Source organism: Macaca nemestrina, chromosome 2, assembly GCF_043159975.1.
Source record: "Macaca nemestrina isolate mMacNem1 chromosome 2, mMacNem.hap1, whole genome shotgun sequence".
In the NCBI taxonomy this organism is placed as follows: Eukaryota; Metazoa; Chordata; class Mammalia; order Primates; family Cercopithecidae; genus Macaca; species Macaca nemestrina.
Window position 1 is genome coordinate 191,848,613 of NC_092126.1, and position 16,170 is coordinate 191,864,782.

Consider the following 16,170-nt stretch of genomic DNA (forward strand, 5'->3'; position numbering starts at 1 on the left):
TGATATTGACCGCCTTGATTTTACATTTGTAACTGAAAGTAATTTGTAACAAATCTTGTAGATGACAGCCATGGATAAAGTCCAAAGTTATATTTCGTCAACAAGCAGATTAGGAATATCTCCACTTTATACACAGAGTTTCTGCAATTATAGTGCAAACAGCAGGTTGTCCAATAGGAACCAACCTGCAATCTGGAGAACCGAAGACCTCAGCTTTAAGATGTTTCCAGATGACATATTTGAACTTACACAGTTGGAGTTTACAATTTAATGATATATCTCGGGAGTAGTTATGTTAAGTGAAGGTGCGGGAAATACCCCATCTATGATGCAAAAGGAATATACAGTTTCAGATGTTTCTGCTGTTGCCACTGCAGCAAACAAATTGGTTAGGTATCGGTGATGAAAATGCACCTTGCGTGCTGCAACAGGACATTGTGCCCTAGAGGTATTCCATTTGCTATTCAGTGCACAGATATGTAACCTGGCAGGCAGGACACAGTCACAGCACTCAGCAAGGGATTCTGAGTAGCGGATGCCATAGAATTAACACTGTAGGCTGCTGCTTTGGATAGACTACATTTTAGAGGCCTCGCTCTCAGTGAGAAAGAGGCCAGAATCTCAGTTAACTTTTAAGTTCACTGCTTTTAAGTTGTTTAAAGTGAATTAAAGTTCAGACAAGTTCTTTCTGAATGCTTAGGAGAAAGATCCAGAAAACATTGGTGCTTTTAAGATCTTATTTATTTCTAATTTTAGATACACAGAATGAGGGACATGTCTGAATAGGCGACACACTTATTGTCTGTTCTTTGAGCTTTTGGCAGAAAGGATATTTTATTAAGGACAAATTGCACTAATTTGGTGATATCGATCTCAGTTTAAGACGAAGTTGAATCTCTCTTGTTCTTTTCAATTAAGCTGACTGTGAACTGTAAAAAACAGTCACAAAGTGTAAAATTAAGGAAAAAAAATCCAAGAAGTTGTAAAAGGATGTAAGTAGTGTAGACAAAACTAGTACAAATAGTGCAGGCCTAAATAGCATGACTCTTAATAGTTTATGTTTTTCTTGAGTTATTTGGTTAACTGCGGAAGACTAACCTCATTTCAGATATCTCATAAGATATACTGACTCATCCCATGACATCAAAAGGTCAATTTTTAGGTGCATTATTTTAAGTACCTTTTAACTGTATTTTGAAAAAAATACTGCAGAGTAAAATAAAAATTCGCAATGCAAATAAAAGCAATCAAATAAGCAACTGCTTCCTGGCTTATGGGAAAAACATTTTAGTTTTTTTTATAATTAGTCAGATGACTGTGTGCAATCATTAAATTCAGGTAATTGCTTACTTCTCCTTTTGGAAGGAAGTCAAATAGAAAGATATGAGAATGTTAAATAAATATACTTATAATTTAATAATTCCATAATATGTAGGTTAAGACTGGATTGGAAATAATCTTTATTTGCTTGTAAGTAGAAAATATCCCTAGGCTATTCTCTAGAAAATATTATCATATCTAAAGCACTGACCAAAAATTGGGTTTATCATTTAAATTCATTTTTTATAGAAATATTTTTTAAATTTTTAAATTTTTTATTTTATTTTATTTTTTCAATTCTTATTTTAAGTTCTGGGGTATATATGCAGGATGTGCAGGTTTGTTACACAGGTAAACATGTGCCATGGTGGTTTGCTGCACAGATCAACCCATTGCCTAGATATTAAGCCCAGCATCTATTAGCTATTCTTCCTGATGCTCTTCCTCCCCCTGCATACCCCCTAAAAATGACAGGCCCCAGTGTGTGTTGTTCTCCCACATGTGTCCATGTGCTCTTGTCGTTCAGCTCCCACTTATAAATGGGAACATTCAGTATTTGGTTTTCTGTTCCTGAGTTAGTTTGCTGAGGATAACAGCTTCCAGCTCCATTCATGTCCCTGCAAAGGACATAATCTTGTTCCTTTTTGTGGTTGCATAGTATTCCATGATATACATGTACCACATTTTCTTTATCTAGTCTGTAATTGCTAGGCATTTGGGTTGATTCCATGTCTTTGTTATTGTGAATAGGGCTTCAATGAACATGTGTGTGCATGTATCTACGTAATAAAATGATTGCTAGGTCAAATGGTATTACTGCTTCTAGGTCTTTGAAGAATCACCATGGTCTTCCACAATGGTTGAATTAATTTACACTCTCACCAACAATGTAAATACATTCATTTTTCTTTACAACCTCGCCAGCATCTATTATTTCTTGACTTTTTAATAATTGCCATTCTGACTGGTGTGAGATGATATCTCATTGTGGTTTTGATTTGTATTTCCCTAATGACCAGTGATGTTAAAAATCATAGACATTCCCATTCTAGTTCGATAAATTTACGAGTTATTTTCCAGACATATGCAATATGTCTGGAATGTGACAGATAGTGAAGGAGATGACTGAATGAGAAGGTCCCAGGTGGGTCATTATGCAACAATCTTGTCTTTGGCTGTAGTTAGCTCATCTCTAATATTGGGTGGGTCAGTAGTGAACAAAAGAACACAAGTATCAGAATGATCTCTTATCTGTTGCTGCAGTGTTCCTTGGTGCCAGAACTGAAAGAATTGTAGCACAACGTTTTGCACATGATAATGAGTGATATGGCTGGGCAAAAATGTTAAACACTATGTGATTTGCATCTACTGTGATGGAAAAGTAACAGTTGATCAAATTTACTTTAAATAGATACTAATGATACTAAACTACTATATAATCAAACTCTCCAGCTAAAAACCCATTATCTCAAGACATAGTCAATGTCAGTATATCCATGCCTCTTGAAAATTCTAATGTTATTCTCAGTTATATCATAGTTGTATTTTACCTAGAGTCATTGTTTGTATTAGTCTTAATACTTTCAATACCATTTCATAATCTCTCACTTATCCTGTATGTGGTAAGGCAATAAGAAAATTTTAGTTATATCTCTGCATTCATGATAAATCTGGTCATAAATATCACAAAGGACCCTTGCAGTAGACTTGAATTAAATTGGCTGTTGATTTCATTTAACCATTAACCTGCTTGATGACTTAAAAAGATACTTAATTTCAATTCAATTCAACATCTTTCAATTTCAACTTCCTAATATTTAATATGAGAATAAGGCAATTCTATCCATCTCCAGAAGTTACCTTGAGTATACCAGAGTGTAGTATATGGACTTTCATAAAAAGGGTAATGTATTTCACAGTATAAGACCAAATTTATGTGATGAATCTAGCAATAAAATCATAACAAAACCATCTGGCTTTTGTTGGAATATCAATAAAAACACCTGATGGAGTATCTTAGAATCTGCTAATCTTTGGGTTAAAATTTTGTCCTGTCAACACAAAGCAAATTTTAAAGGGAAAATATTTCATAGAAATGTAAATTGCTACTATAAAGCTTCAGGACAACCGGATAGGGTGACTTGTATGCATTTCTACCAGTGGCTACTCCGTCAATTGTAGTACCCTATGATAACATTCAGAAAAGTTGTATATATATATAAGGTAAACAGGTTTTTCCCTCTTCTCTTCACAATTGCTACTGGTCAGTTTTATGTAGTTATATAGATAATACCAAAACAAAATAAAGATGCTTTTGAAAAATCAGGATAAAACCCATACTGGATAATTGCCCGTTCTTCATAGTATGTGTAAAATAGTGTAATTAATGTCTACTCCTGGAGTTTTACTAGAACAAAAGAATAGACCCTGAGTGCTTGACATGGAACCCAATTATCCCAAAACATTAGCAATTAGGAGATTGTTTAATATGTGTCCTTGATGGAGGAAAAAAAATATGATTATTTAGAAAATACTATTTGTTACATCTTTATATGTATTCTTCTGGTGAATGTGAAATGAGACAAATTAACTAACAGCTTGCTAAAGCTGTTGATGTATTATTATTGCTTAATTAAGTGCAATACTTGAAGGGTTTTAATACAATTTGTTCAAAGCTCATTGCCAATTCTTTAACCATTTAAAATTCCTTTATCATAATGGCACAAAGTTGGAAACAGCCCAATCCAGCTGTAGATTAACATGAATGTGCTCTACTGTTACTAAGATCATCTGATGAAGTAGAAAGTTTCTTTGAAATAGAGTTTACATATAAGTCTTTTAGTTTTCAAAGGGAGAAAAGGTTTTCAATATTTTTAAATTATACAATTTTTCTTATATGATCTTGAAAAGTGCATATTTATCTGTGTAATGGCATTAGTTAGTTTTAAAGTATGTCTTAATCCTTCTTTGGGAAGAAGACTCTCCCAAACATTTAATTATTTTTTCCATATGATGCCTCACACTATGCCTATCTTATTATTTTGTCATTTGTCATACTTTATTATATTTTATCTCTGTGTGTATGTTTGTACATGGCTCTTTTCCTCCAGAGTTTTCGCTGCCCTAAGGAGAGACTGTTTTTTTCATCTTTGTTTACCCTTAGTAATTTGCCTAGTACCTAGAAAGGAGAGTCACTCGGTAATATTTGAAATGCATGGGTAAATGAAGGTATCAGGTACATATCTTTAACCTTTACATTAAGTGAGACATATCAGCTGCTATTTTCCAAACAATTAGTATTTAACAAATGGTACGAGTTATCAAGAGTCTTTTCCGATATCACCCAGTGATGTTACATAAGATAGCCCTCTCCTCCTACCTAGCTACCCACTCTCTGCTTTATATGTTGGAAGTATCTTCAAATGTCTGGTGTTCTTTGGATGTCCATTAATATTCAACAGTGGACACAGAAGATCTGTGTGCCAAGGTGCATCTTCTTAAGACAGGGCTTCATTAAATTTGGTTGGTTAGTGAGCTGGTTATTCCGTGAGCAAAAGAGAAGCTATTCTCTGGGCTGTTCAATTACTATAGTTAAGAATCTTCTAGTTTTCTAGTTTTTTTTTTTCTTGGAGATATTCTGGGAATAGTAAGGAGTAATGGAACTGGAGATTCCACTCTTTATTACTACGTAGATCTTTATTTAACCCACCTATGCTGTGCCTTGTACCTGGTAAATCTCCAATTTCTCTCCTGGAATGAGACTAGAGAAAATACTGCCTAGCTACAAAGCATGGTCTTGGGACCCAGCCATGGTTTTCCATAGCATAAAAGACGTATAACCTGTTTTCAGCTCTGTGCTACACCTCACCTTTTCAGATGCCGTGTGTTTTTTAGTGCCAAGCCTTTCATGAGTACTCAACGGTGCACCACCACTCATTTATCTGCTCTCTTTCATTATCTACCAATTTTTCTATCTCCTAGAAAAATACAGAACTGTCTTTTCTGTTTTCATGTTATTTCATTCCTGTGGCTTAATGTCATTTCCTTTCTTTACTGCCATTTTAGCAGGGGTGTTATGGATGAATGCACAAAAACATGATGCTTAATTAACCTTTCAAAGTTAAAGGAGAAACTCTCTGTAAAATAGATAGGCAAATATTTGGGCCTAAGTATTATGAAATATTGTATACTATGCTCTGTCACAGAATGTGACATATATAGTTTTACATATTACAACATATATAGTTTTACAACATATATAGTTTATGTGTGTTTTTCCTATGTTATTGTCGTGACTATAAATCTCCATTTAAAATATTGACAGAGTAATAATTATTTGCTTTCAGTTGCATGTTTTTTCTTGCTCTTCCTCTCCTTTTTGAAACTTCAATTTCTATGTCTCCTGTTTTCTACACATCAAACTTTATTTTCTTTTCCAAATGGTAACAGAACCGTGAGAGAATTATGTTACCGTGTAATGATTTACCATTGGCTTGAATTCAGTTATTTATGTTTACTTGCTCCCATATTGTATATAAAATAAAAAATATTTGCCATTTCATAACTGTTTGATACGAAATAGAAAGGAAAAGCTTTTTTAGCTACATCCTCCAGTAGGGGCTAGAAAACTATCCTATTAAATAATGCAGTTTGAATTATCCTATTGGCAGAGCTTCACTGGAATATGGCAAACTGGCAGTAATGATCACTTTGTATGATAATGATTATTACTACTACTTCTAGTAACAGCCACCATTTGAGTCCAACACCATGCCAGATACAGGAACCTCATATGTATTGTGAGGGTAAGAGAGAAGTATTAGTGTCCCCATTTCACACACTACAAATGGTTTTTCCTAGGGTCAACGAGCTAGTAAGTGGGATATATTGGATTGAAACCATCTTATGACTGATTTCAAAGTATACTTTTCCCCTAAAATACCATTAATAAAAAACAAGTATGCATAGTTATGTAATTTTAAAGTCAACAATGCTGCTGAGAGTAGTTATGTGGACAATTAATATTTTAAAGTTTGAGTTGTTGTTTTCATAGAATCTCTAGCACAATTCTACCAGCTCAAATCCCAGCCCCTTACCTTGGTGCTCAGCTTTGTCCCCAGGCCTGTTCTTTTTCTTCTGCCCATTCTCTGCTTCTTTACTGTTTCACTAGTAGAAGCTCATAGCCCAGGTACAGTCTTTTTTGTATAACAGCTTTACTGAACTGTAATTTATATACTATAAAATACACCCACTTAAAGTCTGCAACTCAGTGCCTTTTAATATGTTCAGAATTGTACAGCCAACATCATAATCAATCTTAGATAATATTTGTCATCCCAACAAGAAACTCCATACCCATTAGCAGTCACTCTCCACGGTCTGTCCCCTTGTCCTAGGCAACCACTAATCTACCTCCTATCTCTATAGACTTGCCGATTTTGGACATTTTATATAATTGGAACCATATAATTTATAGTCTTTTGAAACCTTGCCACTTTCACTGAGCATATTTTTCAAGGTTCATCTATGTTGTAGCATGTGTCAGAACTTTGTTCAGTTTTAGTGTAGAATTGCATGGATATCCCATATTTTTGTAGGAATGACATATATTTTTATTTATCCACTCATTAGATGGAGGGCATTTGAGTTATTTCCAGTTTTGACTGTTATGGATAATGATGCCATGCACACTTGTGCAGAAGTTTTTGCATAGTCATATATTTGTATTTAATTTATCTCTATCCTTAGGAGTAGAATTGGTGATCATATGGTAACTCTATATTTAACCTGTTCAGGGACTGCCAGATTGTTTTCCAAAGCATCTGTACCATTTAACATTCAATGTGAGGGTTTCAATTTCTCCATATCCTTGTCAAATGTGTCTTTTTAATTATAGATTTCCTACTGGGTGTACATGGTACCTCACTGGTGTTTCGATTTGTATTTCCCTAATGAGTAATGATGCTGAGCATATTTTCATGTGCTTATTGGTCATTTGTATAGCTTTTGAGAAATATCTATTCAAATATTTTGTCTATTTTTAGTTGTATTATATAATAGTAAGAGTTTTTAATATATTCCAGATACAAGTCCTTTATTTGATATATGATTTGCAGACATTTTTCTCCAATTCTATGGGTTGTCTTTAAAAAATTTTTTTTTTTTTTTTTTTTTTTTTGAGACGGAGTCTCGCTCTGTCGCCCAGGCTGGAGGGCAGTGGCGCGATCTCGGTTCACTGCAAGCTCCGCCTCCCGGGTTCCCGCCATTCTCCTGCCTCAGCCTCCCGAGTAGCTGGGACTACAGGCGCCGCCACCACGCCCGGCTAGTTTTTTGTATTTTTTAGTAGAGACGGGGTTTCACCGTGTTAGCCAGGATGGTCTCGATCTCCTGACCTTGTGATCCGCCCGTCTCGGCCTCCCAAAGTGCTGGGATTACAGGCTTGAGCCACCGCGCCCGGCCTAAAAAATTTTTTAATTCAAATTATAGTAGTATATATTTATGGGGTATGAGGTGATATGATTTATGAATACAATGTAGAATAATTAAATCAAGCTAATTAACATATCTAACACCTTAAATACTTATTGTTTTTTGTGGTGAAAACATTTGAAATTTATTCTCTTATCACCATGCTGTGCAATAGAACTCAAAAACAAAAACAAGAAAAGAAAGAAAACCCAAACTTATTTTTGCTGTCTAACAGAGGCTTTGTATTAACCCCGGCCCTCAGCCTCTGGTAACCACCATTATACTCACTACTTCTATCAGTTCAATTGTTCTAGATTCCACATAAAAGTGAGAACATGTAATATTTGTTCTTTTGTGTCTATCTTATCTTATTTAGTGTAATCTTCTCTAATTCCGACCATGTTGTTGTAAATTACAGAATTTCTTTCTTTTGTAAGGCTAAATAATGTTCCATTGTGTATATATACCACATTTTCTTTACCCATTTTCTATGGATAAACACTTAGCTTGATTCTATATCTTGGCTGTTGTGTATAGTGCTACAATAAACATGAGTGAACAAATATATCTTCAGCATACTGATTTCAAATCTTGTGAGTAAATGTCCAGAAATATGAGGGCTGCATCATATAATAATTCTATTTTTAGTTTTTAAGGGAATCTCCATACAGTTTTCCTCAACGACTGTACTAATTTACATTCCCACCAACAGTGTATAAAGGTTCCCTTTTCCTCACATCCTTACCAACACTTGTTATCTTTAGTCTTTTTGATAATTATCATTCTGAATAGGTGGGAGGTGATATCTCATTATAATTTTAATATACATTTTCCTAATGATTGGTGATATTGATCATAATTTTACATATACATTGGCCATTTGTATGTCTGCTTTTGAGAAATGTCTATTCAGGATCCTTGCCCACTTTTTAATCAGATTATTTATTTTTCTTCTACAGAGTTGTTTGAGTTGCTTATATATTTTAGGTATTAGACCCTTATCAGATGTATTTTGCCAATATTTTCTCCCAATCTATAGGTTGTGTCTTCATTCTGTTGTTTCCTTTGTTATGCAGAAGCTTTTTATTTTGATGTGATCCCTTTTATCTATGTTTTGCTTCTGTTTCCTGTGCTTTTGGGGTCAAATCTAAAAAATCACCATCCTGACCAGTGTTGTGTGAAGTTTTTCTGCTATGTTTTCTTTTGGTAGTTTTATTGTCTCAGGTCTTACGTTTAAGTCTTTAATATCTTTTGAGTTGATTTTTGTGTATGGTGTAAGATACACAATACCTGATTTATTCTTTCACATTTAAATAATCAGTTTTCTCAGCAGTATTTATTAAAGAGACTGTCATTTTCCCATTGTTTATTCTGGGCACTGTTGTCAAAAATCAATTGGTGGTACATCCCTGTGTTCATTTCTGCGTTCTTTATTCTTCTGTTCCACTGGTCAATGTGCATATTTTTATGCCAGTACCATGCTGTTATAATTACTGTATTTTCGTAGTGTAGTTTGAAATTAGATAGTGTGATGCCTCCAGCTTTGTTCTTTTGGTTCATAATTGTCTTTATTATTCAGATTTTTTTGTCATTCTTACAAATTTTAAGATTTTTTTTCTGTTTCTAAGAAAAGTGACATTGGAATTTTGATAGGAATTACATTGAATTTGTGGATTGCTTTCAGTAGTATAGACATTTCACAATTCATATTTTCATCATACGAATTCTTTCAGTTCATGAACATGAGATATCTTTTCATTTATTTGTGTTTTCTGAAAGTTCTCTTAACATTTTATAGTTTTCAGTGCATAAGTCTCTCACCTTTTTGGTTAAAGTTATTTCTAAGTATTTTATTTTGTATAGCATTTGTAAATTGGATTGTTTTCTTGATTTCTTTTTTGGAAAGTAAGTTGTTAGTGTATAGAAATATTAGTGATTTGGGTGTATCAGTTGAGTATCCTGCAACTTTACTGTACTCCCTTATTAGAGTTCTAACAGTTTTTTGGTCAAACCTTTAGGGTTTTCTATGCACAGTCATGCAGTGCATGAGGACATTTTGGTCAACAATGGATCACATATATGATGGGGGTTCCACAAGATTGTAATACTATATTCTTATTATACCTTTTCTGTGTATAGATACACAAATGCTTCTCATTGTGTTACCATTGCCAGTAGTATTTAGTATAGTAACATTCTGTACAGGTTTGTAGTTTAAGAGAAATAAGCTATAACATACAGCCTAGGTGTTTAGTATACTATACCATATAGGTTTGTGTAAGTACACACCATGATGTTCACACAATGACAAAATTGCCTAAGGATGTATTTCTTAGGACACATTCCCATCATTATGCAATGTTTGCTGACTAAGATCATATAATCAGTGAACGGTGGAAATTCCACTTCTTCGTTTTCTGTTTAGAAGCCTTATTTCTTTCTCTTGCCTAATTGCTCTGCCAAGAACTTTCAATGCTGTGTTGAACAGAAGTGGCAAAAACGGGCATTCTTGTACTTGTTTCAGATCTCAGAGGAAAGGATTACAGTTTTTCCCCATTTAGTGTGATGTAACCTGTAGTTTTATCATATATGATCTTTATTGTGTTGAGGTATGTTCCTTCTATAACTAACTTGTTGAGAGTTTTTATCATGAAAAGATGTTGAATTTTGACAAATGATTTTTCTGCATCTAATGAGATGCTCATATGGTTTTTGTCCTTCATTCTGTTAATGTGATAATCATAATGTGTTAAATCACATTTGTGTCCTAGGTATCAATTCCATTTGATCATGGTGAATGGTCCTTTTAATGTGTTGTCAAATTCCATTTCCTAGTATTTTGCTGGTATTTTGTTGAGAATTTTTTCATCTATGTTCATTAAAGATATTGGCCTATGATTTTCTTTTTTACGATACCCTTGTCTGGCTTTGGTAAGACAGGGTAATGTTGGCCTCATAAATAAAGTTTCAAAGGATTCCCTCTCCATCAATTTTTTGGAAGTTAAGAAGGATTGGTATTAATTCTTTAAATGTGTGGTGGAATTCGGCAATGAAGCCATTAGGCCTGAGGCATTTCTTTGATAGTAGACTTCCTATTACTGATTAAATCTTCTTACTCATTATTGTTCTGGTCACGTTTTCCATGGGTTATCTTTTAACTTTCTTAGATAGTGTACTGTGAAGTTTTCAAATTTGATGAAGTTCAATTTATCTGTTTTTATGGTGTTGTGCTTTTGTGTCATATCTAACAAGGCTTTGCCTAAGCCATGGTCATAAAATTTACTCCTATATGTTCTTCTAAGAGATTTAGAGTTTTAGCTTTTACACTCATGTATTTGACCCATTTTGATTAGTTTGTGTATCTAATGTGAAGAAGAAATCCAGCTTTAATGTGAGTATTCAGTTCTCCCAGCGTTATTTGCTCAAAAGATGATTCTCTTTCTGAATTGTTTTATACCTGTTGAAAATCCATTGATCATAAATGTAAGGGTTTACTGTTTGACCCTCAATATTATTACATTGAGCTATATATTTATCCTTATGCCAGTAGTACTCTTCCCTGATTACTGTAGCTTTGTGATCAGTTTTGAAATTGAAAAATGTGAGTTGTCCAAATTTGTTCTTCTTTTTCAAGATTATTTTTACTATTCTCCATCTCTTGAATTTGGAGACTGAGAATGGTAAAATTTTCAAACGAATTTTAGAATTACCTTGTAAATTTCTTTACAACTGGGGTTTTGATAGGCATAGTGATAAATCTGTAGATCAACTTAGAGAGTATTGTCATTTTAACCATTTTTGTCTTCCAATCCTTGAACATGGAATGGCTTTCCAATTATTTAAGTCTTTTTTAATTTCTTTCAACACTATTTTGTGGTTTTCAGACTATAAATTTTATGGTTCTTTAATTAAGTTTATTTCCAAGTATTTTATTATTTTTCATACTACTGGAAATGAAATTCTTTTTTTGTTTCTTTTTTTTTGGATTATTTATTGCCAGTGTGTAGAAATACAGCTGAATTTTTTAGATTGATCTTATAACCTGTAACCTTGCTGAACTTCTTCAATAATTTTAATAAATTTTGAGTAGAATCCTAGAAATTTATATAAGGTTATATAGCTCTGCAGTTATAGTTTTACCGTTTTCTTTTCAGTTTGCCTACTTTTTATTTTTTCATTTTCTTGTCTAATTGCCCTGGATAGCACCTCTAGTATGACACTGAAAAGATGTGGTAAGGAGAATATCTCTTTTTTTCCCTGATCTTAGGAAAAATCATGTAAGTTTTCACCATTAAGTATGATGGTAGCCATAAACTTTTCGTAGATCCTTTTTCTTATCAAATTGAAGAAGTTCAACTTTATTCCTAGTTTTCTGAATGTTTTTCACTAATGGGTGTTGGTTTTGTGGCTTTTGTACTTTATTATATTATTAAGGTGTATTGTAATAATGAATTTTTGAAGGTAAAACTAACCTTACATTTTTGTGATAAATCCAACTCAGTAATGATATGTTGCTATATGTTGTGGGTTCTGTGTTTCTAGTATTTTGTTGAGAACTTTTGTATCAATATTTATAAGAGATATTGGTATGTAGGTTTGTGTGTGTGTGTGTGTGTGTGTGCATGTGTGTGTTTTGCTCGTAAGGTCTTTTTAATTAAGAACACTGTCCTCATAGAATAAGTTAGGATACGTTACTTTTTTAGGTTGTGGAGAAGTTTGTACACAGTGGGTATTAATTCTTAAATGCTTGGTTAAAATTACCAGTTAAGCTATTTGAGATTCTGCTTTTCTTTATGGGAAGTATTTTAATTACAAATTCAATCTCTTTACTTGTTATAGATGTAATCAAATTTTCTATTCCACCTTGAGTCAGTTTAAATTTTTTTTTATCTATACTTTTTATTATACTTTATGTTCTGGGATACATGTGCAGAACATGCAGGTTTGTTACATAAGTATACATGTGCCATGGTGGTTTGCTGCACCCATCAACCTGTCATCTACATTAGGTATTTCTTCTAATGCTGTCTCTCCCTTAGCCCCATACCCCCGGCAGGCCCCAGTATGTGATGTTCCCCTCCCTGTGTCCATGTGTTCTCATTGTTCAAATCCCACTCATGAGTGAGAACATGCAGTATTTGGTTTTCTGTTCTTCTGTTCCTGTGTGGGTTTGCTGAGAACAATGGTTTCCAGCTTCATCCATGTCCCTGTAAAGGACACGAACTCATCTTTTTTATGGCTGCATTGTATTCCATGGTGTATATGTGCCACATTTTCTTTATCCAGTCTATCATTGATGATCATTTAGGTTGGTTCCAAGTCTTTGCTATTGTGAATAGTGCCGCAGTAAACATCCATGTGTATGTGTCTTTATAGTAGAATGATTTATAATCCTTTGGATATATACCCAGTAATGGGATTGTTGGGTCAAATGGTATTTCTAATTCTAGATCCTTGAGGAATTGCCACACGGTCTTCCACAATGGTTGAACTAATTTACACTCCCACCAACAATGTAAAAGCATTCCTATTTCTCCACATCCACTCCAGCATCTGTTGTTTCCTGACTTTCTAGTGATCACCATTCTAACTGGTGTGAGATGGTATCTCATTGTAGTTTGATTTGCATTTCTCTAATGACTAGTGATGAACTTTTTTTCATACGTTTGTGGGCTGCATAAATGTCTTCTTTTGAGAAGTGTCTTTTCATATCCTTTGCCCACTTTTTGATGGGGTTGGTTTTTTTCTTGTAAACTTGTTTAAGTTCCTTGTAGATTCTGGATATTAGCCCTTTGTCAGATGGATAGATTGAAGAATTTTCCCCATTCGATAGGTTGCCTGTTAACTCTGATGATAGTTTCTTTTGCTGTGCAGAAGGTCTTTAGTTTAATTAACTCCCATTTGTCAATTTTGTCTTCTGTTGCCATTACTTTTGGTGTTTTAGTCACAAGGTCTTTGTCTATAGAATTGAATAAGTAGAAGAAATTCAGAGCTCAAAGACGAGGTCTTTGAATTAACCCAATCCAACAAAAACAAAGAAAAAAGAATAAGAAAATATGAACAAAGCCTCCAAGAAGTCTGGGATTATGTTAAAAGACCAAACCTAAAATAACCAGTGTTCGTGAGGAAGAAAAGAATTCTAAAAGCTTGGAAAACATATTCAGGAGTATATTGGAGGAAACCTTTTCTGACCTTGCTAGAGACCTAGACATCCAAACACAAGAAGCACAAAGAACATCTGGGAAATTCATTACAAAATGATATTCACCTAGGCACATGCTCATCAGGTTATCCAAAATTAATGTGGAGGAAAGGCTTCTAAAACCTGTGAGACAGAAGCACCATGTAACCTATAAAGGAAAACCTATCATATTAATAGCAGATTTCTCCATCAGAAAACCTACAAGCTAGAGGGGTTTGGGGCCCTATCTTCAGCCTCCTCAAACAAAATGATTATCAGCCAAGAATTTTGTATCCAGCAAAACTAAGCATCATATATGAAGGAAAGATACAGTGTTTTTCAGACAAACAAATGGTGAGAGAATTTGCCATTACCAACCCATCACTACTAAAAGGAGCTCTAAATCTTGAAACAAGTCCTGGTAACACATCAAAACAGAACCTCTTTAAAGCATAAATCACACAGGACCTATGAAACAAAAATACAAGGTAAAAAGCAAAAACAAAAAACAGAAAAAGCACACAGGCAACAAAGAGCACAATGAATGCAATGGTATCTCATATGGCAATACTAACATTTAATATAAATGGCCTAAATTCTCCACTTAAAAGATACAGAACCACAGAATGGATAAGAACTCACCAACCAACTATCTGCTACCTTCAGGAGGCTCATCTAACACATAAGGACTCAGATAAACTTAAAGTAAAGGGGTAGAAAAATGCATTTCATGCAAATGGACACCAAAAGAATAGGCTTATATTAGACAAAACAAACTTTAAAGCAACAGCAGTTAAAAGAGAGAATGAGGTACATTATATAATGGTAAAAGGCCTTGTCCAACAGGAAAATATCACAATCCTAAGCATATATGCATCTAACACTAGAGATCTCAAATTTATATAAGAATTACTAATAGACCTAAGAAATTAGATAGACAGCAAGCAACACAGTAATAGTTGGGGACGTCAATACTCCACTGACAGCACTAGACAGCTCACCAAAACAGAAAGTCAACAAAGAAACAATGGATTTAAACTATACTTTGGAACAAATGGACTTCACAGATGTATACAGAACATTTTTATCCAACAACTGCAGAATACATATTCTACTCAACAGTGCATAGAACTTTCTCCAAGATAGACCATATGATAGGCCATAAAGCAAGCCTCAATAAGCTTAAAAAAATTGAAATTGTATCAAGCACTCTTTCAGACCACAGTGGAATAAAACTGGAAATTCACTCAAAAAGGAACTTTCAGAACCATGGAAATACATGGAATTTAAATAATCTGCTCCTGAATGAGCACTGGGCCAAAAATGAAATCCAGATGGAAATTAAAAAAATTCTTTGAACTGAATGACAGTAATGATAAAACCTATCAAAATATCTGGGATACAGCAGAGGTGATACTAAAAGGAAAGTTCGTAGCCCTAAGCACCTACATCTTAAAGACTGAAAAAGCAAAAACTGACATTCTAAGGTCACACCTCAAGGAACTAGAGAAATGAGAACAAAGAAAACCCAAACCCAGCAGCACAAAGGGAATTACCAAGATCGGAGTAGAACTAAGTAAAATTGAAACAAAAAGACAATGCAAAGCATAAATGAAACAAAAAGCTGGTTATTTGAAAATATAAATAAAATTGATAGACTATTAGCAAGATTAATTAAGAAAAGAAGAGAGAAAAATCCAAATAACCTCACTAAGAAGCAAAACAGGAGATATTACAACTGACATCACTGAAATACAAAAGATCATTCAAAGCTGCTATGAGCACCTTTACACACATAAACTGCAAAACTTAGAAGAGATGGATAAATTCCTGGAAAAATATAACCTCCTAGCTTAGATTAGGAAGAATTAGATACCCCGAACAGACCAATAACAAGCAGTGAGATTGAAATGGTAATTGAAAAATTACCACACACACACAAAAAAAGAAAGTTCAGGGCAGATGGATTCACAGAATAATTTTGCCAGACATTCAAAGAATTGGCACCATTCCTTTTGACACCATTCCACAAGACAGAGAAAGAGGGAACTCTCCTGAATGTATTTTATGAAGCCAGCATCACCCTGATACCAAAACCAGGAAAGGACATAACCAAAAAAGAAAACTACAGACTGATATCTTTGATGAACATTGATGCTAAAATTCTTAACAAAATACTAACTAACCAAATCCAACAACAT